The 27,901-nt window shown below is 31.3% G+C and overlaps 2 non-coding genes across 2 annotated transcripts; both read right to left on the bottom strand.

Annotated features, from left to right (window-relative positions):
• Positions 1-14,408: 14,408 nt before the first annotated feature.
• LOC128035200 (small nucleolar RNA R71) lies at positions 14,409-14,515 on the bottom strand. Its single transcript, XR_008191601.1, has one exon. It is a non-coding gene; the product is annotated as a small nucleolar RNA R71 (small nucleolar RNA).
• A 12,864-nt stretch (positions 14,516-27,379) lies between these two features.
• LOC128035094 (small nucleolar RNA R71) lies at positions 27,380-27,486 on the bottom strand. Its single transcript, XR_008191498.1, has one exon. It is a non-coding gene; the product is annotated as a small nucleolar RNA R71 (small nucleolar RNA).
• Between the last annotated feature and the right edge of the window lie 415 nt (positions 27,487-27,901).

Below are 27,901 nucleotides of genomic sequence, written 5' to 3'. Positions count from 1 at the left end.
AAAATATAGTGAGAAATGGATTTTTCAAATAGAGGAACAACGGATGCATTACCCACAAACTATGGGCTATGGATAATTATTTAAGTCTCCCAATTGCAAAAAACAAATTAATTAAGATGGTGATGATCACCAAGTGTTGCTTGAATGATTAGCATTTTCATATTCAACACCACTTGCTGATTTAAACAAGTGGCCGTTTGTTTTGTTTTATTTTTTGGGAAAATTATTAGAAAGACGAATATTAAATAATGCAACATGATAGTTCTTTTTTTTTAGGGTATGCAACATGGTAGTTAATTATATACAATATACGCATTGAACTCAAACGCAAGCATAAAAGGCATGCAATCCAATTAATTGATGTCAAGATTTGATTCCCTACTAGAATCTTTCTTCGTAAAGTCCCATCTTGTTTTCTGCATGGATTTACTTGAAACGATATATTCCAAAAATGGAAAAAAAAGGTCACACGAAATACTTTATAATAGGTGATGATACACTAAAGGTGGTATAATTCTATACACGCACATCATGAAAAATAAAATTTAAATTTTTTAATAATGTATCGTCATATAAAAAATTATACCTAATATAATATTAGGTCAAGCTTACTCCGCGACCCTTGAAAGAAGTAACGAGAAGGAAACAAGAGTGTGATTTCAGGTTTTCTGTTTGGGCTTAAAATATTAGCCAAATCCACACCTTTCGACCAGAAAATATTTGACGGTCTCGGCAACAAAAAGAATCATTCCTGCTTCCAGCTGGAACTCAACCCTAGTCTTGGTTTCTTTTGTATTTCATTAATTGAATAACGATATGTAAATATAATTATATATACTAGAATTTATTGTATATTAAAAAGTAAATTTTTTTAAAGAAATTGTATCTCACAAGAAACAATAAGTTCAAAGAGTATACGTGAGAGTAAATTTGTCCTTATTTGTCAATTTACTCCATATTTAAATGGAATTGAATAAAAATATTATGTTTGAAAAAAATTAAGAATGTTTCAATAACACAATACCTTATTTCTTTTCTTTTTTCATATGTATTATGTAATACTAAATGTAAATGGTAAAAATTAGGTGTATTATGTTTACAAATTTAATAAAAGAAAAAAATTAAATTACTAAATATTAAATAAAAACTATAAAATATTTAAGAATTAATATAGGTGGGCTTAAATGAGTTTTGGTTAATTATTTATAAATATGAGTAAATTTAGATAAAATTTGAAATTTATATTGTAAGTTAGGTCGAGTTGGAGCAACTCTATATTATATTTCTAATATGCATGGTCTTGGCTCGATTTAGATTAGATTTGATCAGACTATAAATACCTAGACTAAAATTATCTTTTAAGAGATAATTTAAAGATTCAAAATTTAAGTAAATTTTGACAGATATAATTATTTTTTAAAATTTAAAACTCCATATAGCTTCAATGTTATTATCACTTGATTCATAATATATGTTTGATCCTATTATGTATAATGCGAATACTACAATATAAAACGAGGGAGACAGAAAAAGGTCACCAAACTCTTTCCACATCCTTTCTCGAGCCACCCAATAATCACTCCCCCCCCTCCCCCCACAATTTTCATTTGATGTTGGTAGTGGTCAACTTGCTTAACCCTACTTTCCAACTGTCATGCTCCATTTTTTAATCACCCCATTAACAAAGCTTGTTATCCCTTTAATTAGACAAACACAATTTGAAAGATAATTGGTATAAACATGTTGGCTACTTGCTCCTTTCTCTATTAATCCAATGTCTGGTTTCACACAATGCACGAGGATTTCGTCTAAAACATACTTTAATCTCATCACCCTACGCTCTGTAGTGATCACCAAGAGACATTAGGGTTTAATATTCAAGCAAATGACCAAAAAAAAAGAAAAGTCGGTTTGAGACAATGCCTAATATCATGATTTCATGTTTTTAAGTCGACCCTACAATGATAGTTGCGCTTTGAAATACTTAAAATCATTAGTAAGCAGATATATGATTATGAGGTTAAAAGTTCCGTACTAAGCATAAACTAGATTAGATGATAGAAGGAATAAGATCCCCACAATTACGATTTTCGAGAAAAATTATAGTGGAATTTTTAACTGTTTATATATTTAGAAAAAGAATTACATGATAATTGTCGAGGGCCCATATTCTTCCTTGATCACCATAAAGATATGTGTGATTTGTGAGATTATCATATATTCTCGGAACTAGGGTTTTGTTAACATGGCTATAGGTGTTTATTTCGATCCATTATCGACCTAATCAATCTTTTGTGTTTGTAAATCTTGACCAAGCAAGAAAATTCGGAACAAAAGCCAAAAACTTCGCGAGAATCATGTGTCTTTTTTTTTCCCCATGTTTATCATGTTCTCATCATATGTTAAATCCACTCATAATTTGTAATATTTGGGTCCATCTTTAGTGAGAAATATAAAATTCCTCTTCAAAAATTTTCTTTTGATGTTAGAGATTGAAGATTTGATATTGATCTAAAGTTTCTAACACTGAGCGTGGTTAAGATATCTCCTTTTATTCGAAATCTTTAATGATGGCTCGATGAAGAAAGAATAAGATAGATTTGTTGAATGTATAGGCGGATTCTTAGGATCACACGAACAATTCGGGGATAAGGGATTAATAAAATATAGCGAGCAATGCAAATATTCTCATACCCATGACATGTTTATTTCATTGCCACTTTATTCTTGACCCAATATATATTTTTGATAATCTATTCTAGACCCAATAGTTTTACCATATATAAAAGAATATATTCCTTTACCAAATTTGACCACCAATCATTTGAAACAACTATATGTCCCTTTTTTTAATTAAATATATTAAAAATTCGCGTATTTAAACACCATAAAGTAATTGTAAAAGAGTGTAACTATTAGTATAGTAATTGCATCATTTTTTTTAATTATAACATTTTTTCATCCTCGAGATATGTTTAATTGATAGAGAATAATTATACCTATATCCAGGGGAGAAGCCAAAAATTTCTTTTGGGGCCAGAATCACTACACCAAAATAGGCTTTTAGCGGCGTTTGGATAAAAAATGCCGCTAAAGATCGATCATTAGCGGCGCTTTACGGAAAATGTTGCTGAAAATAAGCATTAGCGGCGTTTTCCAGAAAGCGCCGCAAAAAACCTAAGCCCAACGACGTCGTTTTCTGAGCTTTCGAGGATTTAGCGGCGTTTTTGAGAAAGCGCCGCAAAAAGACATAAGCCCAACGACGCCGTTTTCTGAGCTTTTGGGGATTTAGCGGCGTTTTTAAGAAAGCGCCGCTAATGCTCAGGGCTTTAGCGGCGTTTTTGAGAAAGCGCCGCAAAAAAAAAAACATAAGCCCAACAAAACCGTTTTGTGAGTTTTCGGGGATTTAGCAGCATTTTTAGGAAAGCGCAGCAAAAAAACCTAAGCACAACGACGCCGTTTTCTGAGCTTTCGGGGGATTTAGCGGCGTTTTTAAGAAAGCGCCACTAACACTCAGGGCTTTAGCGGCGTTTTTTAGAAAGCGCCGCAAAAAAACTAAGCCCAACGACGTTGTTTTTTGAGCTTTCGGGGATTTGCGGCGTTTTTAAGAAAGCGCCGCTAATGCTCAGGGCTTTAGCGGTGTTTTTGAGAAAGCGCCGCAAAAAACCTAAGCCCAACGACGTCGTTTTCTGAGCTTTCGGGGATTTAGCGGCCAAAAATTTGGGGGCTTTGGCTGCGTTTTTGAAAAAGCGCTGCTAATGCTGGGGGCTTTGGTGGCGTTTTTGGAAAAGCGCCGCTAAAAATATTTTATCTTAATTGGTTTATTTATATTAAATAAAATTCAATTTATTTCTAATTGAATATTTAAAATCTTCAGAAAAAAATAATGACATGTAGAAATAATTTGAAATAAAACACATGGAAAAATTAAAATACTATTATTTAAAATAATTGTAAAAGAGATAATAATAAATTTGTTTAGGGTTTTTGGTTTAGGGTATATGATTTATTTAAGATTTAAGACCGGTTTAGGAGTTCATATTTTAAGATTTAGGGAGTATGGGTTTAGGGATTATGGATTAGGGATTATGGATTAAGGGTTGAGATTTAAGGTTTAGGGGTTAGAGGTTTAGGGGTTAGACGTGCTAAGGGTTAAAAGTTAGGGATTCAAGGGTCGAGTTAGGGTTTTGGGTTTAGATTAATTATTTTTTTAATTTATATTTTAAATATGTCTTATATAATTGTAAAAGAGATAATAATAAATTTGTTTAGGGTATATGATTAATTTAAGATTTAAGGTCGGTTTAGGAGTTCATATTTTAAGGTTTAGGGAGTATAGATTTAGGGATTATAGATTAGGGATTATGGTTTAATTAAGGGTTGGTCGTGATTTAAGGTTTAGGGGTTAGGGGTTAGATGTTAGTGGTTAAGAGTTAGGGATTTAGGGTTTAAGGTTTCAAGGGTCGAGTTAGGGTTTTGGGTTTAAATTAATTTTTTATTTATATTTTAAATATGTTCTTATGTAATTGTAAAAGATGTATAATTTAGGGTTTAAATTATGCCTTGAGAGAGAGATATATAATAGATAGAGTACTTAAATATTTATATCCCTTCAATGGTTAATTTAGGCGGTTTAATAAGATTAAGGTTTAATTGAGATTTGGAATTTTATACAATTAATTAATGCTTTTATATTTTAAAAAATTTGAATCTAAGCCATTTGATATATTTAAATATTAGCTTAAATAGAATTAATAAATAAGTTAATTTTATTAATTAATAAATAAAATTAAAATAGAAAAATAAAATGAAATAAAACCCCTAAAACTGTTAATTTTATCTAATTTATTATAAATATTACTTAAAGGAAACTAATAAATAAGTTAAAAAATTAATATATAACATTTGATAATTTAGGAGAGGACCAAATTAACAAATGGAATTAAATTAAAATAAAAAATAAAAATGAAATAAAAACACTAAAATTTATAATTTTATCTAAAATTTATAAATATTAGTTAAAACACTAAAATTTATAAGTTTTATTACTATATATTATAAATATTACTTAACAAAACTATGGAATACCAAAACGGCACCGTTTCAATAGAAAATTTGATTTGATAGTGGCGTTTTCATTAAAAACACCGCAATAAACGAGACATTAGCGGCGTTTGGAACAAAAATGCCGCAAAAAATTCTTAATTTTATAGATAAAACGGCGTAGCTTTAGGCTGTGATTTTAATGGCTTTAGTGGTGCTAGGAGAAAAACGCCACTAAAGGTGCACATTAGCGGCGTGTTGATGAAAACGCCGGAAAGTTGGGCTGTGGTTTAAGCAAAACGACACCGTTTTGTTTGGGCATTAGTGGCGCTACTGTAAAAACGCCGCAAATTTTTAATCTATTGTAATTAAGACGCCGTCATTTTTGTAACCCTCGAAATTATGGACTATTTACCTTAAATACAATTAATAAATAAGTTAATTTTATTAATTAATAAATAAAATTAAAATAGAAAAATAAAAATGAAATTAAAACACTAAAAATGTTAATTTTATCTAATTTATTATAAATATTACTTAAAGGAAACTAATAAATAAGTTAAAAAAATTAATATATAAAATTTGATAATTTATGAGAGGACCAAATTAACAAATGGAATTAAATTAAAAAAATAAAAAAGAAATAAAAACACTAAAATTTATAATTTTTACTACTATATATTATAAATATTACTTAACAAAACTATGGAATACCACAACGGCGCCGTTTCAATAGAAAATTTGATTTCATAGTGGCGTTTTCATTAAAAACGCTGCAATAAACGAGACATTAGCAGCGTTTGGAGCAAAAACGCCGTAAAAATTCTTAATTTTATAGACAAAACGGCGTAGCTTTCCGCTGCCATTTTAATGGCTTTAGCGGCGCTAGGAGAAAAACGCCACTAAAGGTGCGCATTAGGCGCGTTGATAAAAACGCCGCAAGGTTGGGCTGTTGTTTAAACAAAACGACACCGTTTTGTCTGGGCATTAGTGGTGCTACTGTAAAAACGCCGTAAATTTTCAATCTGTTGTAATTAAGACGCCGTCGTTTTTGTAACCCTCAAAATTATTTCTGTTTCCAAATTTCCCCATACCCAAAAACCTTGGTTCTAGAGGTGCTCATGGGCCGGGCGGCCCGGCCCGGCCCGACGGCCCGCTCGAAATATGGGAGGGTTTGGGTAAAAATATAGACCCGAAATATGGGCTTGGGCAAAAAAACGAGGCCCGATTAAAAAACGGGCCGGGCCTCGGGCACCACTTTTTTGGCCCGGGCTCGACCCGGCCCGAATATAATAAATATTTTTTATTTTTTTAATTTTAAAATACTTTTAAAATACTTTTTTTAAATTTTTTAAATTTTAAAATTTTTTTAAAATACTTTTTAATTTTTTTAATTTTAAAATATTTTTAAAATACTTTTTTAATTTATGGTTTAAATTTTAAAATAAATTTTTGGTATTTATTTAAAAAAAAGGGCCGGGCCCGGGCTTATGAATTTTTTCTCGAGCCGGGCCGGGCCAAAATTTTTTTTTGGGCCCGACCCGGCCCATGAGCACCTCTACTTGGTTCTATTCCCCTCCCTATTTTCCCCAAAATTCCCCCAAATCAAGAACCCTAGCCTGCTGCCCTCGATGACCCGAACCTTCCCCAAATCTGCTGCATTGTCGTAGACCGTCCCTTCTGCCAACGCTCGTCTATCGTCGCACTCGTGGACCGTCACAGGCCTCTACCGTCACACTCCTCTACCGTCAGAGAAATCGATAAGATTCTTCTATTTTTCTCAAAAATCATCCGGTGGTCTTGAGCAATGTTTTTATACCCGTTTATTTCTCAGAAATCGGTAATTTTGTCTCAAAAAATATTTATACCCGTTTCGGTCTTGAGCAATGTTTTGAATTAATTTCTAATTTTCTCAACGTTAACTTGTTACTAAGAACCCTAAACCCGTTGCATTTACTATTTAAATAATTTTGGTTGCTTGGACGCCAGAAAATAGTTTTGGTTCCAGATTGATAGATACCCAAAGTTAGATTGACTAATTGGATAAAAAGAAAAAGAAAAGTCAGGTGCTGTGCTAAATTTTGAAACTGTTATGAAATAATGTTATGTTCTTACAAATATGTTGAAATACATGAATATTTCGGATTGATGTAATACTGATTTTAAGGAGGTGCTTAAAGTTATACTCATTTGAAATATACAAATCCAATAAAGGCTATATTACTCAAGAGTCAAAATTATTCAATTAGTGGGTAAGTGATGGAGATTATGAATTAGAAAACTGTAACCCTGCTTTGGTTGACAGGGTTTTGTTGTTTTGCAAGGAATTTTGTAACTGTAGATCATTTGTCGTACGCATGAAAATTAGATTATGAAACCACTTACATAGATTTTCAATATATATATGGAATAGAAATGGAGATCAAATAATTTGTTTTTGATTAGCAGTTACGTTCTGAATTATGCTTTGGTTCTGAAATCTAGATCTGGTTTTTTTGTTTTCCTATGCTTCTTTTATGTACTATTGGATAAGAAAGTTGGGTCTTTGTCTGCGTTGCTTTCTTTGCTTACTGGGTTGGAGCTAGTTTCATTGTTTGTAACTTGGCTATTCTTTGGCGTGGAAGGTAAATTTTATTGCTGTGATTAGCCTTACTTTGATGGAATTATGCTTTGGTTCTGAAATCTAGATCTGGTTTTTTTGTTTTCCTATGCTTCTTTTATGTACTATTGGATAAGAAAGTTGGGTCTTTGTCTGCGTTGCTTTCTTTGCTTGCTGGGTTGGAGCTAGTTTCATTGCTGCAGAACTTGGCTATTCTTTGGCGTGGAAGGTAAATTTTATTGCTGTGATTAGCCTTACTTTGATGGAATGAACGGAATTTTCTAAAGGTAAATTTTATGTTGCAAATAAAAGGTTTTTTAGTTAATCATCTTTAGTTAGTCATCTTGCTGTCCGAGGCACTGATATACCCATTGCATTTAGGCGCTTTGACATGTACTATGCAAATCCCGAAATGGTTTTAAGCAAGTGGACTTTGTTTATTTATTTATGTACATAATACTTTTCTGTTTTATTTGTTGTACAAGTTGGTATCTCACAGTTTCTGAATGAATTTCTGCAAGTTGTATCCAATGCAAATTGTTTTAACAACCATTTGATCAATTGTTGTAGCCAATGCAAATTGTTGTTTTAGCCAATGCAAATTTTATTATTTAATAATAGTTCTTTTTAATATTTCTTTATAACATATTGGAAGATATGTTCTGTTTTAAGTTAATATTTTTGAAACATAATATCTTATTCCTCACAAAATCCTATTTTGAAAGGCTTAAATATTTTGTGCATAATGAAAATGGTTGTTATATATATATATATATATATATGTATATATAACCTATATTTAAATTTTATTGATAATAAATTTTATAATTTTGCCAATAATTGTAAATGTTATTTTAAAATTACATAACATATATAATATATTAAAACCTCTATTTAACATCTATTTGTAATATATGCAAGATGGATATTTTTAGTAATATCTAACTTATATTTTTAATATAAGATATTTTTAATATATGCAATCTATATTTTTAATATGTCACCCCATATATGGTATGGATATGTAACCTATATTTCAAATTTTATTAGTAATAAATTTTTAATTATATATTACAAATTATAAATAAGATACATAAAACTGATATAATTACATAATACATAAATTACATAACAAAAATTTGTAATATATTACTTACATTACTTATTAATATTTTTATAATATTTTAATATATATATATTTAAAATTTATATATTTTTCAAAACTTATAAATCATATCATAACTTACATAACTCAAATTTATCAATCATATCATAACTTATATATACACTTACATAATACATAACTTAAATAAAATTTTATTTATTCTTACATAATACATAACTTAAATAATAACCTACATAACTTACATAGAAACTTATATAGAAACTTGCATAACTTACATAATAACATAAAAACTTAGATAATACATAACCTACATAACTTACATAACTTACATAATACCACTTACATAAATAACTAGCATAATACATAGCCTACATAACTTACTTAACTTACATAATACACCACTTACATAACTTAAATAACTTACATAATACTTAACTTTAATAGTACACAACTTACATAACTTAATTACATTATACACAACATACATATATCATAATATAAATATTGGTCTTATTATATATTTCAACTATTTTATATGTGCTATTATTGTTGTAATTGTATACTAAGTTTTCAACTATTTTATTTGTTTTGCAGATAAAATGCCTAGAAGAAAAGTGCGAGAGCTAAGCATTCTTCAAGGAACTCCAAACTCGGCGGAAATAAACAGCACTGAACAACAGACTGCTATTGGATCTTCGAATGTACCGATTACACCTGAGGAACCTACAGAAGTTGAAAGTAATTTAACATTTAATTTACATGCGTGTTGACTTATTGTTTATTTATTTTTAAAATTCTTATATTACAATATAACATTTTTTAGCTGAAAGTGGTGGGACGCGGAGAGTTCGAGGACGTACGCTACTGAGGGATTTATACGAGCTAGATCCAGTCGAGCGTGTCAAAGTATCCAGTAATAGCTTTGGCCAGCCTGTTGGATCAGAAGCTCGCCTTTTAGCAGGATACTTGGGCATTCTAGCACGGAATGCAAATATATTGCCAATTAACTTTGAGTCATGGCATAAAATGCCCGAGAGTAACAAGAACCAAGCTCTCGATAACATTAAGGTAACAAACGTTAATGTCATTTATAATACTTGGGTTTAAGTTTCATTTATATTTACTTTCTTAACTTGTGTTTTTTGTAGGCGAGATTTGCTCTAGAGGTCTCCGATGTTTATGTAAAGAAGGCATTGGGAAAAAGATGGAGAGACCATAAGAGCACTTTAAAGAAATACTATTTTAAGACAAAAACAACACTCGACGAGAAATTACAAAATGTCCCGCCAGGAATGCTGAGGTACCAGTGGGAAGAGGTCTTTAGATTTTGGACTTCGAAGAAAGGAGAGGTATGTGTTACTACAAAAATATTTTAATTATTTTGGTTTATAGTATTTTCTAATTAACGTACTAATAATTTCATAACGTAGGATCGTGAACGAGTTGGAAAAAGTAGTAGGCAGAAACAAAAATTCACTCACACAGCTGGGTCGAAAAGTTTTGCTTCTATAGCTCAGGCCGAGGTATTTTGAATTTTTAATCTTGGCGATATTTATTACTTTCTATCAAATAATATTTTTACTCTTGTATTGTAGGAATCGTAAATGCGGTCAAAAGTTGTACGCCTTCAACTTTTGACATTACACATAGGAAGAAAGATGGAAACCCTATGACTCTGAAGTTGCAGAAATTATGGTACGTTTGCTTAATACAATTTGACTTGTTTTAATTATTTATAGTGTTTATTTTCTAATGGTTTATTTCATTTCTTGTAATGCAAATATTGTTAAGTTATGTTGCATTTGTTTTTTTAATATATATTGCGTTCTAACTATGTCATTTATTTTTTAGGAAAAACTAAAGGATAAAAAGGCAGAGTACGAAGCGATTGCTTCCAGTGATAGTTCTGTTCATATTGACGACATTGATAACCGGATTATCACTGAAGTTTTGGGTCCTGAAAGGTATGGTCATGTTCGATTTCAAGGATCTTTTGTTAACCTATCCCAATATTTTGGATCCAGCTCGCAACAATATATGCCTTCGGGGAGTCAAGCTCAAGCTGAAGTTCAGAGGTTAAGAGACCAGATGGCTCAGATGCAAGCGACAACAGTTGAGCAAATTACACAACTTAAAGCGGAGGCAGCATCGAGAGAAGCTGAGGTTCAACGAAAGTATGAAGAACTCCAGCTGCAGCTTAAAGCAGATGCGACAGCGAGAGAAGCAGAGGCTGCAGCAAGGGAAGCAGAGCAGCATCGAAAGTACGATGAACTCCAGCAGCAGCTTCAGAATATGATGAAGATGTTTCAGCAATCGCAACAGCCGCCGTCTTAGACTATCGTGTAAATATACTTCAATTTTGACTTTTAATTATCATTTTAACTTTTAACATTTTTGTAAGAATAATACGAATTTTATTTTATTTATTGATATTTATTATATATTATTCGTTTAATCTTAAATATTATATAGATTTATTGCTTTCGGTTGGTTTAGATTTGGTTTCTTCAGATTTGTTTTTACAGGAGAGCTGAAAATATAATTTTTTTTTACAAATTTGCCAAAATTAGTGGTGTTTTTAAAAAAAGCGCCGCTAAAGGTCATGGTTTTTAGCGGCGTTTGTGGGAAAAGCGTCGCAAAAGGTCTTGATCTTTAGCGGCGTTTGTGGGAAAGCGCCGCTAAAGGTCATGGTCTTTAGCGGCGTTTGTGGGAAAAGCGCCGCTAGGAGCCTGTTTTGGTGTAGTGAATTAAATTATATATTTTATGATAAGAAAAATGAAATTTCATTATTTTAATAGCCTATATATTTATATTTTTTTAAAGGATTAAAATCAAAATTTTATCATTTTGGGGGGTAAAGTGCAATTTTACCATTATTTTTTAAAATTTTTATAAACTATAAAAGGATAAAAGAGAATTTTTTTCACTTTGGGGGGGTTGGGGTCCTTGCCAACCCTCTTGGCTTTACCCTTGACAGTATCTTAAAAAACAGTTTGAAAGTCATAATGACTAATTACCTTGTGTAATTCTCCTAATTCTCACCCTCCTCCTAAGGATAGGAGAGTGTAATTGGACACAATGCAGTGACACCCACCAATTACAATGTTTTATCCAAACATATGTAATTAAAGCCATTACACAAAATCCAATTACTAGGTGACTTTTCAAACACAAAATGATATTTGATATCTTTAAATTATTTCTAATTAAAATAAACATTCTTTATAAACAAAAAAACATGTAAATTTAACTATACATTTCTTGAGATAGACCCAAAAATTTTGAGATATGTCCGTATGGATCTAAGTTCCATTTTCATAAGATGTATCAACTATATCAAAATTCTTAGAGATAAATTGTTTTACTTCATATAGCAAACCCTTATCATTGATAGCAAGTAAACTATCATTACGTATACAACAAGGAAATAAATTTTAGTCCTACTAACCTTCAAGTATATGCGTTGATCTATGTTGTTTTCTGAAAACACCAAGTGAAGAAATGATATCATGAAATTTTAAATACCATTGGTAAGAGGTTTATTTCAATCCACATATTGACTTCTTAAGCTTACTTACCAATTGTTCACCATCATTTTAGGAGAAACCTTCTAGCCATTTCATATAAACTTTCACTTTTAGGTCCCTATTAAGAAAGGTTGTTGATCGGTGCTAAAAGTAACATGTTTTAATCTCATTTTTAATAATTTTTTGGGTGATTATTCGATGTTAATGGTGAATTTTAGGCTCCTAATCCTTTAAATTCATGTTTTTTATACTTAGGAGAGCATTTGGGAGCAAAAGGAGCGAAAAATGAAAAATTAGAGCAAGTTATAAGAGCCACACGAGCTGGACCATTCCATACGGCTTGCACACACGATCGTGTGATCCACACGGGTTGCCACACGACCATGTGGCAGACCGTGTCGATTTCACGAATTGTACTCCAAACAACGAAAAACACATTTTTAGGTTTTTTGAGCATTTTAAGACCTATATATGACAAAAATAAGAAGATCGGAGTGAGTTGTCATAAAATATTCAAGAAAACAACTTGAAAAACAACATTGAAGTAGATTCTGAAACAGATTTTCATCAAGATTGAAGATTCCCTTTTGATTTCTTTGGAGATTATTATGAGTTTATTTGTTTCTTATGGTTATACTGTATTTCAGATGTCTTTATTTGTGATCATGGACTAATTTTCTAAATACTTAGGGAGACGAATCCTATGATGGATTTTGTCGTTTGATTTTTACTTTACGCAATAAAGACTTAGTTTCTTATTCTTAATTATGTTTGCTTAATTCTTGGTTTAATATTTCTAGATTATTGATCCATGTTTGATGTGCTTAAATTAGAGGAGGAATATACACTGTTTAAGAGTAGATCTAGCGTAATTAAGTGGAGTTGCATGCAATCCTAGAAATAGAACGATTTAAATCTACTGGATTAGAGTCAAATCCAATAGGGGAATCCATAGATCGAGTTGATGCGATAATAGATGTTTTAATTAGAAAGAAATTTGAATTAATCAACATAGAGTCAATTGCTCTCATTCTTGAAGAGAGATATTAGCATAATTTAGGGATTTTTATGGATCAAGATACTAAGTGAAGAAATTTTGTAATTTAGATCGATAATGACAGATGAAATATAGGTGAATTCTTTCTTGGGCATTGTTTTGGTTTTTGGTTGTTAATTGGTTATTTTCCTGAATTGTTCTTTGTCGCGTTAGTAATTAATTAATTTAGTTAATTTTAGTTTTTAATCAATCACTCAATTTATTGGTTAAATAATAGAAAGACGATAATTACTAGCACTTTTAGTCTTCATAGGAACAATATCTTTGTTCATTGTAACTATACTATTAATTGATAGGTGCACTTGCGTTAGTTAGATTTTTAGTTGGTTTCGTGGACATCAAGTTTTTGGTGCCGTTTCTAGGGACTAAAATATTAGGAAAACTTTATTTATATTAATTTAACCATTTTTTATTTTATTTTAATATTCTTGTTTTAATTTAATTTTTACATTCTAATTTTTTGTTTGTTTGATTCTGACAAGTTTTTTTTGGTTTATGATTAGAGGAAACCCGTTGGAGCTGTTAATTTTTGAAAGTGAGATCGAGAAAACTGCTCGTAGAAATCATAGAGAGGTTAGAGAAGAAAAGAAAAATCAACAGATTTTAATAGACGATCAAGAGAAAAATGATATTACTATAAAGAGAAATGATAATGAAAATAATCAACAGCCCTTTGCACCTCCTACTCCTTATACTATGTATGATTATGCTAAGCCTACTCTGATTGGGGCTGAATCGAGTATTGTCAGATCAACTATTGCTGCAAACAATTTTGAGCTGAAGCCGAACACAATTTAGATGGTACAACAGTATGTTCATTTTGATGGGTAGCAAGATGAAGATCTGAATGCTAATTTGGCTAACTTTTTAGAGATTTGCGATACTTTCAAGATCAATGATGTTACTGATGATGCCATACGCTTACAGTTATTTCCATTCTCTTTAAGGAGCAAGGAAAAATAGTGGTTGAATTCACGTCGATGAAGTTCTATCACGACTTGGTATCAGAGGATTGAGAAGTTTTTATTGAAGTACATTCCACCGGCTCAAATAGCTAAATTGAGGAATGACATCTCTTCTTTTGCTCAAATTGATTTGGAGACATTATATGATGCATGAGAGAGATTTAAGGATCTTTTGAGAATGTGTCCTCATCATGGTTTACCTTTGTGGTTACAAGTTCAAACCTTTTACAACGGTTTAAATCCCTCGACTAAACAACTAATTGATGTAGCAGCTGGCAGAACATTGAATAATAAGACACCTAAGGCAGCTCAAGATTTTATTGAGGAGATGACACTGAATAACTATTAGTGGCAAGTCATGAGAACAAAACCCATTAAAATAGCCGATGTGTTTAATATTGATGCAGTTTCAATGTTAGCCAATCAAGTTGAAGCTCTTGGTAAGAAAATTGGTGGTTTGAATTTTTTTAAGAAGGTGAATCCGATAGTGCAATGTGATGCGAATGGAGCGGGGATGATTAATTCAGAATGTTTACCCTTCGGTTCTAGCATGGAGCATAAGTAAGTCAACTTTATGGGTAATCATTCTAGACCTCAAAATAACCCCTATAACAATAACTATAAGTTAGGATAGAAGAATCATCCAAAATTTTATTGTGGTGGTAATAATTTATCACGTCATCGGGACGAAGCATATCTCTATGTGACGTCGAGACATGCAAAATTGCGTCATCTTGACGTGGCTGATGAGTGAAATGGGCATGTTTTGAAACTTTTGCAATTAAGTCTTGATTTTTATACAATAAAATTAGAGGCCTTAAACACTACAAAATGTTTTGAAAATGTACATGCCTTCGTTTTAAATGATGAATTTAATTTTGTAAATATTCAATTTCATAAATGGTTTATCTGGATATTTTGTAAAATTTACGTTTAGGTCCTTAAACTTCATTTTGGAATTAAAAGAGTTTTAACAATTGTTTTAAGTTGAATTTTTCACAAATGATTCAATATAAAATGCCTAAGATACTTGTTGGATTAAATTCATGACTTACATGTTCTTTCGCCTACATTGTACAAAATGACAATTTTACCCCTGCTTATATTTTATGGTACGATGATAGATGAAGCATGTTTTAGGCTTTGTATGTTTAAAATTACTTGTGTAACACCCTAAAAATATATGACCAAATTCTTTAAGAAATTATCATGAAATTAGTCCTAGTATTAGTGGTCAAAAGCTTAGTAGGAAGCCATGAGAACCAAGGTTCAACTCCCATTTTTTCAGTTTTCCCTTTTATTTTTCTGCACTTAAGGAACAAAGGTTAAAGTAGCTTTTGTATTATTTTTGGTAAAATATGGCCAAAGAATGTGCATTAGCCTAATGTACAAGCTTTATCCTTTCCATCTCCTTAAGTAGAGATCCAAGTCACATTGGTTTCACTTCTTTTCCTTTAATTTTTCCTTGATTCCAGCCAAAAAGGGATAATTACCAAACAACCCTAATTTTTTTTTTCAAATTCCAACTAATAAACCACTTCCTAGCACAATTAGGATTTCCTATTTGATCCTAACCCAAATTGAAACCCTCATTTTCTCTATTTTTTCTCAATTTTCTCTACAAACCTTCTTTTGCAAAATTCTCTCAAAGTTCTTACTGGAAATTTAGTTCTTGAAACTTAACTTTACGATCAAGTCCAAATCAAACCATTTATCATCAATCGTTGAATTTCACACCATCAATTTTAAATTTCTATCAAGATCGGTAAGTTTTTCCCATTTCCCAATAGCTAGATCTCATCAATTCTGGAAAATTATTATTTTCGTTAGATCTTTCATCCGTTACAAATCTTTTATGATATCATCAAAAACCCCCTAAATCTTGAAATTCGTCATTAATTCTTGCGTTTTGTCAATCGAAAGACCTGTGTAGGTAATCTGGATCATACTTGGACGTGAGAACCATCGTACAAGACCCCAAAAGTTAAGTGTACGTTCTTTTACGAAAAATTGACTCAAAATTTAAAACTGCCTAGTTGCATATGGCCTACCACATAGGCGTGTGGCCAGACCGTATGGATCATACAGCTCACACTCGATTATGTCCCCTTTGAAACTCTAAAACTTCGCTTCTCACACGGTCTAGGACTCCCTACACGGCCTACTCACTAGGTCATGTGGCCATTGCTTTTTATTTTTCCTCTGTACGACATATCACACATAATCTAGGGCTATCTACACGGCTCGATCACACGGTTGTGTGGCCCTTGAAACTTAAAATTTCAATTTTAGCATATTCTTTATTATTTTGTTTAAATCAATCCCTGATTAATATTTTAATGGCATTTAAAGAACTAGATTATGCAATTAGGTCCTGGATTAAAAGTAGAACACTAAGATTTATGGATGATTGAATTTATTAACTAAATTACTCTTAATTGATTGCTTGAATAGTGAATAATGAACATGAATTTTATGAATACCCGATTGAATGATCTGAATGCCTAAATTGTTGGAAAAATTGGATGCTTGATTTATTCATGATTGTTATTGATTGATTATGAGATAAAAAGTAAACAATATATTGATTGAATGTCTTGGAATGTATCAATATTTCATTTGCATGGGTTGGGTTGATATGATCGGAGGAAGAACCGATAGTATAACTGCATTTAATCATTTGTTATGTACTCACAGTTACAATGGATTCCAACTGCAACAGTCTTGTTATGTACCCACAATTTCAAGAGATCCTAATTGCGACATTTTCATTGTGCTCTCACGGCCCCTCTGATAGCTCTTATCTATGAGATGGTCGTGTTTTCGCAATTATCAACAGCTTTTATCTACAATTACCCGAATCCGAATGTGGTATTAAGTCCACAAATTGGAGTGATGGTGGAGGGAGTTTGGGGGAACTCTCAATTTTGGAGTGCTAGTGGTTGGGGGTAGGAAAATTGAGTTTTAAACTGATTTTTGGAATGACATATTTGTCAATTTATGCATACATGACTGAATTTACTTGATGAAACGAATTATCTGATTTATGTGAATATATCTTTTGTGAACAGTATGAATAACTCTGAAATTGGCTAAGTTTATTGTCTATGTTTGAGAATATTATTATTGCTTGACTAAAGTAGCAACACTGAATTACCGTATTCGAAATTGATAGATAATTGTAACTAATTGTTATTCTTGGTAATGTTGTACGATGTTATTTAATGTTTAAAAGTATAATTGTATGATTTGGTTTATTGTAAAGGGAGTCACATTGAGCTTCCATAGCTCACTTCCCCTAATTTCCATATTTATAGATAATCCTTCAGGTTAGGACGCAGACACAACACTCAGAGGGTCTCGGCTTTTATTTCATCTTTATTTTCATTATTTTTATTACTTTTAATTCCTTAAAAGGTAGAGTTATTTTTCATTTTCTTTTATTATGAATCGTGTTTTGGATTTAGTTTTAATTTAATTGTTAGGTGCATCTTATTCAGTATAGGTTATAAAATTTAGGTTATTATTTGCTAATATGTGATTAAATTGAATTGTTTATTTAAAAGACTTACGTTTTAATTCTACTGCTATCTCTAATAAATTAAACTAGAATATAAAATGTAAATCACCTGAATAAACTTAAGTTTACTTGTTTAAGCATGTTTTTATTGGTGTGATGGTTGGTTTGCGGTGTGATTGGTGGTAGATAAGGAGAATCACATAAGTGGCTAATGTGACGTTCTGGATTCGTGTCGGTTCGTCTCGGTCGGGCTTGGGGCACCAAAACCCCACTCAATTCCTGGTCCTCTTTTGAAATTTAAAATTTAGTCCTTATACTTTAATTTTGGGACATTGATTCCCTATACTTTTAAAAAAAAAATCTTGGTCCCTTTGTGAGTTTTGCCATTAGAATTGATGATGCTACTGTTATAAAAAAGGTAAAACAACTCTTTTAACCCTTATGATTTACAATTTTTTGACAATTTGGTCCAAACTCTTTAAAAGTACATAAACAATTACAAAAAGTATTATAAAATTTAAATACTATTCTTATTTTCAATAAAATATAAGAATAAATAAATTTGTGAAAAATTAAAACTCTCTAAAATTTAAAAATATAAATATTTTTAAAGTTTATTTTAAAATTTAAAATATGTGAAAAATATATGAATTTCCAAAATTCAAAAAAAAAAAAAAGAAGAAGAAGAAGAAGAAAGAAATTGTTATATACTCCATGAATGGTAATAAGGTCTTTCTAAGCTCGAGTTATTAGTTCGGTCCATATTAAATCAAATTTGATACGTGTTTTTAAATTTTAAGTCAGTTTAATTATATATCAAAATATTTTTATGTGAATTTAATTATAAAATATATAAATATTAGTGTAAAATATCTATAAATAATGATACAAACTCTATATTGGTTAGAATTAAATTTAAATAATGATAAAAATATTTTATATATTAATGATAAACAATATTTGTTCAAAATACACCATATTTTTAAATTAAATAAATTAACTCTTGATTTATATTGAGTAAATCAATATATAAATGATTTGAATTAAATAATAATACAAATTCTAAATTGATTTGAATTAAATTTAAATATATGGAGTGTTTTCTTGTTCAAAATATAAAATTTCAATACTTATTTTATTACCTTTGTATTTTGCCAAAATGGATCCATTTTATATAAAATTATTTTAACATATACGGCAATTTGAACAAAAAATATTAAATCTAATTAGAATCAATTTAGAGTTTGTATTATTATTTAAAAATATTTTACACTAATTGTTTATATACTTTGAAATTAAATTTTCATAAATTTTTTATGTATAATCAATTTGATTTATATTTTAAAGAACTTATCAAATTTGATTTAATATGGAATGAACAAATAGGTCAAAGTTTGGGAGACCATAGTACTATTCATGGAGCAAATAATATATTTTCTTTTAGAAAATTTTTATGTTTTCATATGTTTCGGATTATTTAAATTGAATTTTAATTTTTTAATTTTGAAGATCTTTTAATTTTTAAAAATTTAAATTTTATATTTTATTGAAAATATGAAAAAATTATAAATTTTATTCACTTTTAAAGAGTTTAGACCAAATTAACAAAAACTAAAATTATAAAATCTAAATAGAGTTATTTTATCTTTTTATAACAACCCCATCATCAATTCTAATGATACAGGAGAAACCAAAGTTTTTAAATAAAAATATAAAACTCAATATTCTAATATTAAAATATAAAACTTTAAATTTAAATTTTAGAAAATACATAAACTTTTCATATATGAAAGCAAGCACTAACATGGTGAAATGGTAAGGTATGAGCTTATAAATGTATGAGATGAAAATTTGACATGTTGAGTAATATGAATTGTCACTTTAGGGTAGAGTGTTAAAGTATATTTTACTTTTTAGTGTAATTGAGCATGATTTGTATGATGTTAGAATAGGAAAATTGGAAAGAAGCAAGAAATAGTATGTGTGGATAGGTGACAATGTGTCATATGTATATTTTGGGCATGTTTTGTTATCTTTGCAATTGAGTCCTGAGTTTTGTGCTATGCTCTTGGTATCCTTAAATGCTATGAAATGACTTGAAAATTTGCATGATTAAGTCTTGTTCAGATAATTCCATAATTTTATTCTCGATTTCTCAAAAAGGGTTTTACTAAATATTTTACTAAAATTATAATTTAGTCCTTAAACTTTGCTTTAAAAATTAAATGAGTTTTATTTATCAGCTCTGATATTTTCCTTCAATTATTGTCCTTATTAAATTTTTTTATATTGTACCTATGATTTAATTGTTGAATTATGAATGTTACTTATGTCGCATGTTAAATGACAATTTCACCCCTGATGTTGGTTTGATCAAGAGTAGCACTGCAAAAGCATGTTTTTTTTAGAGTTGTGTGTTTACCTTGAACTATATGATTGATGAATATGCATGTATATATATTCGTGTGGTGTGATTGGTGGTTGTACAGAGGTCACGTAAGTGACTAATGTAACGTTCTGGATTTGGGTCGGTCTGTCAGGACCAGGTTTGGGGCTTCACATTTGGTTAGGTTTGTGAAACCGAGAGTGGTAACGCCTAGAGGTGTCCATGGGCCGGGACAAGCTCAATAAAAAATTGAGGCCCATTTACTAGGCCCGAGCCCAACCTGAAAAATGGGCTTGAAATTTTGCCCAAGCTCGGCCCAGATAAAAATACTAAAACTGAGCCCGACCTGGCCCGACTATCTTAATTTTTTTATATAATTTTTTTAGAAAATATAATACATCAAAAATATTAAAAACATTAAAATAAATATTTCCCAACAAATTTAAAATAAATTAAAAAAATATGTATACTTAAATAACACTAAGATAAATATAACTTAACAAGCAAATGTTAAAAATAGTAAGAAAATTAACAATAAAACAAGAGTTATACAATATCCAAATAGTGACTACAAAATAGTAGCAACATAATGGTGAAATGGTAGCAAAATAGTGATAAAAAAGAAAATAATAAAAAAATAAAAAAAGTAAAAAAATAGTAGGTTTGTTTTCATATTCGGCCCGGGCATGGGCTAAAAAAGCCTTACCTGATGCCCGACTCGTTTTCTAAATGGGCCTTATTTTTGTGTCCAAGCATATTTTTCGGGCCTATATTTTTACCAAACCCGACCCATGGAGCATCTATCCTAAGGTCTCAGGTTCGAAACCTTGCCCCTTTTTTATTTCGTAATTTCCTCAAATACACCCACAAATATATATATATATATATATATATATATATACATACGACTAGGTGTCTAAAATAAACAAGAAATGAGAAACATGCTCAATGGTTAAAGTGTTAGTCCTCCTAGAGATCCTAGGTTTGAGTCGCTCCTCAAGTTCGACAAAAAACTTCGGAAAATTTCATGTGTCGCCCTTAGGGTTTACAAACCCTAGGAATTTAACCAATTCTTTCCTAATTAGAATTAATAAATTGCCCTTCCTCAAAATTCCAGTAGAATTAGAATTCCGCCATCTTTTTCTATTATTTTCTTAATTAGATTTTCATATTGTCCCATTTCAAATCCTAATAAAATTTGCTATCCATCTTTCTATTTATTCTCTTTTTATTTTCTTTCCCTTTTCTGTACACCATATTTTCATCTTAATATTGATGATTATTTTGCTCTCTCGAATCGAATCATCCTCCATTCGATCATTCTTTCTATCGATTTTGTAATCGTCATCAATAGCACACTAACTTTTCCAAGAATCGATAAGTACATCTTGTTTCTGATGTTTAGATCCCTAATTTTTGTAATATTTTTATCTGACTCTAATCTTACGTTCGGTTAATCAATATTTTTTGGTTCTTGCCAAATCTTTTTTTAATCTTGTCAAATCTTGAAACCAATCGTTAATTCGTGAGTAAATGTCGTTTGAAGGATCTAATTTAGGTGAACCAAATCAGAATCAGATATGAGGAACGTTGATCGAACCCTCGGTGAAAGGTGTATGTCTTTTCCCAAGCAAATAAATGGTGATTGTGTGTAGGATTAGGGCCATGTGGTCTCCCACACGGGTGTGTGGGCTACATGGCCATGTGCCTCTATAAACCCTAGACTAGTTTGTGAACCACATGGCCACTGCTCTTCCACACGGCTTGCCACACGACCGTGTCTCTCTAGAAGGGTATTTTTTACATTTTTGATATAGCCATAGCCTGTTACACGACTGTGTAACCCTTCCACACGGCCTATAGCCTCCTACACAGCCGTGTGACCCCTATTTCATAGTTTTTCCTAGAATTTTGTGAATTATTCAGTTTAGTTCTTGTATAGTTCCTGAACTATTTTTAGAGATTTTATTCACTCAATTGAGTCCCTAATAAAATTAATATGCTAAAGTCGGTGATTTGATGACTAATTTGCACCCTTATATGCATGTTATGTGAATGATACGTGCCTACTATTTTTGTATTACTGATAAACTATTACTAATTATTTCTATCACTATATTAATGACTGCATGTTCAACATGCCTAATGTTATTGTTAAAATAAATACATGTTAAGCATGTCTACTGTTTTTGTACTATTCTATTACAAGCATGAAATATTGTATTGCATGGGGTGGGACGATTGAAAGGAGGAAGTACTGACAGTTTATTAATCTTCAAACACTGGTGGTTCATCCACAAATATTGAAAGTTTATCTGCAAAAAAATTTATTTGAAAAAATTGGTTGTTCATCTACAAATTTTTTACTGGTAGTTTATCTGCAAATTATTGGTGGTTTATCCACAATGTGGTGTGTAGGGATGGATGAGTTCTAGGAACTCTTACTGTGGTGTGTAGCGGAGTTTCTCAGGAACCTTTTTTTTATGCTTGAATTGCATTGACATTCATAAGCATATACATGCAAAACTGTGAATTCTGAAATATTATATTGATGTGTAGAATTAAAAAACCGTTACACTAAATTGTTATATGATTGTTATTATTTTGAAAAATGTTATTGTGTAAGATTTGTCTATTGTTTTGCATTGATTCTTTTGTGATGGGATTCCCAATGAGCTTCTTATAGTTCACCCCCTATTTTTTCCATCTTCATAGATAAACCATCAAGCTAGGACGCGGACTTGGCATCTAGAAGGTCTTGGCTTGGATTAATATTTTTATTAAAAAGTATTTATATTTTATAAATTTTGTTATTTGGAACTGTACTGATTTATTTGAACAGTGGCATGGTACTTAAGTTTTGAGTTTATTTGAATGTACGTCATATAATTTGATATTAGGATGTTGAAATATGGATCTTGAATTAATTATGGATGAAATTTGGTTTCCAGTAAAACTATGCTAAATATCACTTTTTCGTTGCATGACTATGTAAACAAAAATTGAAATATATATTTATATTTAAAATTGGAATTCAACTTTTTCAAAATAATCATTAAGATCAATCGGTTTTTGAAACTAATTGTACATTTTGGAAACATGCTAAGTTTTTCTTAAAAAATTAAAGAAATATTTTAAACAATAGTTTTATAAACTCCGATTGCCACTAGGTCATTTCGGTGGCCATTGTAATCTTTTGAATTCGATCTTAACATCTATGCCAAGTTTGGGTGGTTACAATTTCTCTTTCTTAGCTACATTAAACCTAAACAAGTTTTCATATTGACTGCCTATAAACTAGTTATCGTTTATACAATAAATATAACACCAAAAATATAAGAATTGAGAACGATAGTGTCCAAAAGTGCACAGGTCAAACTATAATATAGTCATACAATAAAATATCAGAAGTATTCTAAGGATTGTACCCAAGGGAGGATGCACAAATAATGAAAATACCTTTTACAATATTAAGTCTAAGTAGTAATAGTTAATTCCTATATTACGATGGATCATAAAATAGATTAAGAGGATTAAAAATAAATAACTGACAATAAAGAAAAAAAGAAAGATAAACAAGTGAGTTAAATTGATAAACTAATTAGAAAGATTAACTCGCTTCAGGGTTTGCGACTAACTTTTGATTGGGGTTTTAGAGTAGATTAGTCATTGCTTCAAACAATTATTGTAACACTTCAAACTTGGCCTAAAAGTTTTAGCTTGAATTTAGAGAGCTACATTAGCCACCAAAGTGATTCTCCATTGACTCCCAACCTAACCTCCAACACACCACTTAAGTCTTAACAAAAGTTGCGCTAATTTAAAGCACATCAATGGTAATAGACTTTTCAAACTACAACATAGTTCACATAACAAGAAAACATATGAGTTCACAGTTGAGTTTAAGGCATAGGCTCACATACTTATCAGACTTCGGATGAAATCACATAATACAAGAGTTTGCTTAGCAATAATCAACATAAGTTCGCAAAGCATATAGGAACATATGATTACATACAAAGGAGCGGGTTCGCTAAATATGACTAATGCGCAGATATTTCATGCTTTTGCAAATAGGAAGACTTTGTAATCATAAGGAACATGCATGTAAGATTTATTATATTTCAATAGGGTTCATATGCATATATAGGTTCGTGTGTAATAAAATAATCATAACAGGGGAACGCATGAAATTAAGGTTCATAGCATGCAATAAACTATAATAACAAATCTAACTTGCATGTAAATAAAACACAGTACTCTCATGCATGGATATTATCAACTTTACTTATGAAATAACAAATATTTTAAACAGGATTCGCAAATCATTGTACTGAGAATTTAAATGTAACCAAATAGTCTAAACTTCAAATAATATTTTTATATTTCAAAAAGTTAGAAATATAACATTTAATTCTAAACCCATAACAATAATCCCATTGCCTTTAACCCAAGTTCGCCAACATCTACTCAGGAATGCACTTCGTCACATCATCAACCTCGCCAATACCAATCTATGACCTACTTACTTGAGAAGAAGTAAGAGAGGACTGGTGAGTTCATTGATAACTTAGTGAATAATCAGAAACTATTAGGTTATGATTGAAAACAATGTTTGAGCACGGTAGAAAATTTTAGTATGAAAACGTGTAGAGTGTTGGGTTCGCGGGTGAGGCTGCGAGACCCAATTCACATATTCTATCTGAAAAGATAAGTTTCAAAAATAGTTTTGCAAACTTATTAGCCTTTTCATAAAACACACTTGGAAAGGCTCTCCTTAAATTGCAAGGCCTATTTTGTTTATCAAAAACCTTTTAAAAATCGAGTTTGGATTTGGCCCAAAATCGTAAAGCCAGCTCGCACTTTTTAAAAAAACCTTTTTTTTGAACAGGGTCTGCCTTAGCTCGCAAAATCGGTTCACACTTACGAGGAGAGTCTGCCTTAGATCGTAAAACTGGCTCATCACTTTGTCTCGTTGGATATAACCCAACCGAACTCGTAGAGGAATATGTACTTTGAGACATATCACACTAGCTCATGTAGAGCTAGGCTTACTGAGGAGCATAATCACTTAAGCTCGCATGGGGAGCTTCACTGGTGCATAGCTTGTCATTTAAATTCTTGTGGGGAGCTTCGTTGATACACAACTTGTCACTTAAGCTCTCGTGGGGAGCTTCACTGATACATGATCTATCATAATTCGGTGTGGCAGGTTAAACTAGTTTTCGCATTTGAGGAGCTTGAATACAAGAATTTTATTATGATTTAGTTGAGTTTTTAGAATATCATTTACATGCAATAAAAAGTATAATTTGAGTCTTTTATTAACCTTAGGGGCCAAATGAGGCCTAAAGGTGAGCTAATATAATTTTTGAGTGTGAAGGAGACCATTAGAGGGTATACCGACTCAATATTGGTCGATGTATTACAACACAAAGAGTTTAATGTTGCAACATAGGGAGAAAAGAACAAGAATTCCAAGTTTGCCTTTAGTGTCACGACACAACCAAAGGATGTCGCGACACAAGAACTAGGGTGTTGCGACATGGCTCCTATACGAGAAATACTTATGAGCTAGGGACGTTTTGGTCTGCACAATCAAATATTAAACATGAGAGCTTCAGTTGGCCTAGGGTTGAGGACGAAAACTTTTCGTACTGTATAATTTTCTTTATAGTTTCAATTTTAGTTTTGTTATTCATGTTCATCTTTTACATCAAGTTTATTATGTTTTTTAGATCCATGAGGGATTAATCCTCTTATAGGGGATTAGCGAGTGAAGGTATGATTAATTGATTATTGTGCAGGGTTTTCTTAACGGATCATCTATTTGGGAGAGGAAGAATTTAAACCCTAGACTTGACGATCCTAGAAAGTCATCTAGGTGGGAATTAACCCAAAATTGATATTACCTATCCATGAAGACCTTAACCCCGAACCAGTCTGGACTGTGAGGTCCAGAGATAAGTAGTTCTTGTCGACTTGTTATTTTAGTAGAATATCTAGAGCTCCTGTTAGGGTAACGAGTAGTTGATTGAACAGTGAACCCAGAGGAATAGTTAATTATGATTACCAAAGCGAGCTAATCACCCTTGCTCAGATCTGATTTAATTCCCATATCAAATTTCTCAAAGTCTTTTTCTTTATATTAATTTATTCTTTATTTGTAAAAATATTAAAAATCCTTTTTTATGCTTAGTCATAATATAATTTATTTAAAGTACTAATTAGCTTTATTTTTCCTTAGGTTAGGATTAATTTAGTAGTCCCCTCCATTGGGAAGGATCCTTGGAGTACTCACCTACTTCGTTATAACTATATTACAATCTGACCCGTATACTTGTAGGGGCCGCCTATTTGATATATTTTGTGCAGGATTTTTACTCTGGACATTGGTACATGCAGAGGCCGTCAATTTGTTGACGTCATTGTCGGGGAGGCAACATCACTAAATTGATTTTAATTTTTGTAGTTAATAGAATAATTTGGAAAATTTTAAATTATAGATACAATTTTATTTCTTAGTATTACTAATACCTTGTATTCCCTTTTTTGGTTTAGTGTATGACTCCTAGTAGGGGAACACCTATAAAGCCAGCCACAAATTTAGAAAGAATAATTTATAGGAATCGGTGACAGCAATAGCAGGTGCAGAGCCAACCACCTACTGTAGGCAATTTACCAGCACGAGACAATCCGTTATTCGATGAAATTAACAATAATAACCTAGAAGATCTACCATTACTACCACCATAGCTACCTGGAAATATACATATGGCACACAACGAAGGAGCCCTAAGGGACTACACGCTATCAAGTCTAGAGATGGTTCATAGAAGTATATCAACGCCAACCATCATTGCTAATAATTTTGAGATTAAACCAACAATGATCCAAATGATCCAGAATAATTTGTAGTTCAGAGGCACAATGACGGAGGACCCAAATCAAGATTTAAAGCTGTTTCTTCAACTTTTGTGATACTTTCAAATATAAAGAGATCACTGATGACGCTATTCATCTTCGACTGTCCCTATTCTCCTTAATAAATAACACTTTCTCTTGGTTAGATTCATTGGCACTGGGATCTATCACGACATGGGATCAACTTGAAGGAAAATTCTTATAAAAGTTTTTCCCTATCAATAAAACGATCCAACTAAGGAGGAAGATCACAACTTTTAAACAATTAGAAGGGGAAAGCTTTCATGAATCTTGGAAGCATTTTAAAACATTAATTCAAATATGCCCATACCATGGATTACCCGAGTGGCTAAGGCTGGAGATGTTCTATAATGGGTTGGATGCACATGCATGATCAGGATTGGGTGGAGCCATAGGAGGAGCCCTAATGAATATGACATACGATGATGCATATGAATTAATAAAGAATATGGCAATGAATTCCTGCTAGTGGCAAGCCGAACGCTACACATATGACCAGAAGCCATCTACGGTCAAAGGTATCCAAGATGATGATAGATACCAACAAATTCTAGACAGATTCAATGGTATAAGTCTTCAACCAATGCGTTATCTATATATGGAGGCTATAAACATCTTTTCTATTACATCAATAATCCCACCGAGGATGTGAAGTCCATCAAGAATAGGGGTGGAAACCCTTATTTAAATACTTATAATCTCAGATGGAAAGACCAAACCGAACCTAGGATGG

This window comes from Gossypium raimondii, chromosome 11 (genome assembly GCF_025698545.1).
Source record: "Gossypium raimondii isolate GPD5lz chromosome 11, ASM2569854v1, whole genome shotgun sequence".
Lineage (NCBI taxonomy): Eukaryota > Viridiplantae > Streptophyta > Magnoliopsida > Malvales > Malvaceae > Gossypium > Gossypium raimondii.
Note: the sequence above shows the minus strand (reverse complement) of the source record. Positions and strands in the feature narration are given on the sequence as shown.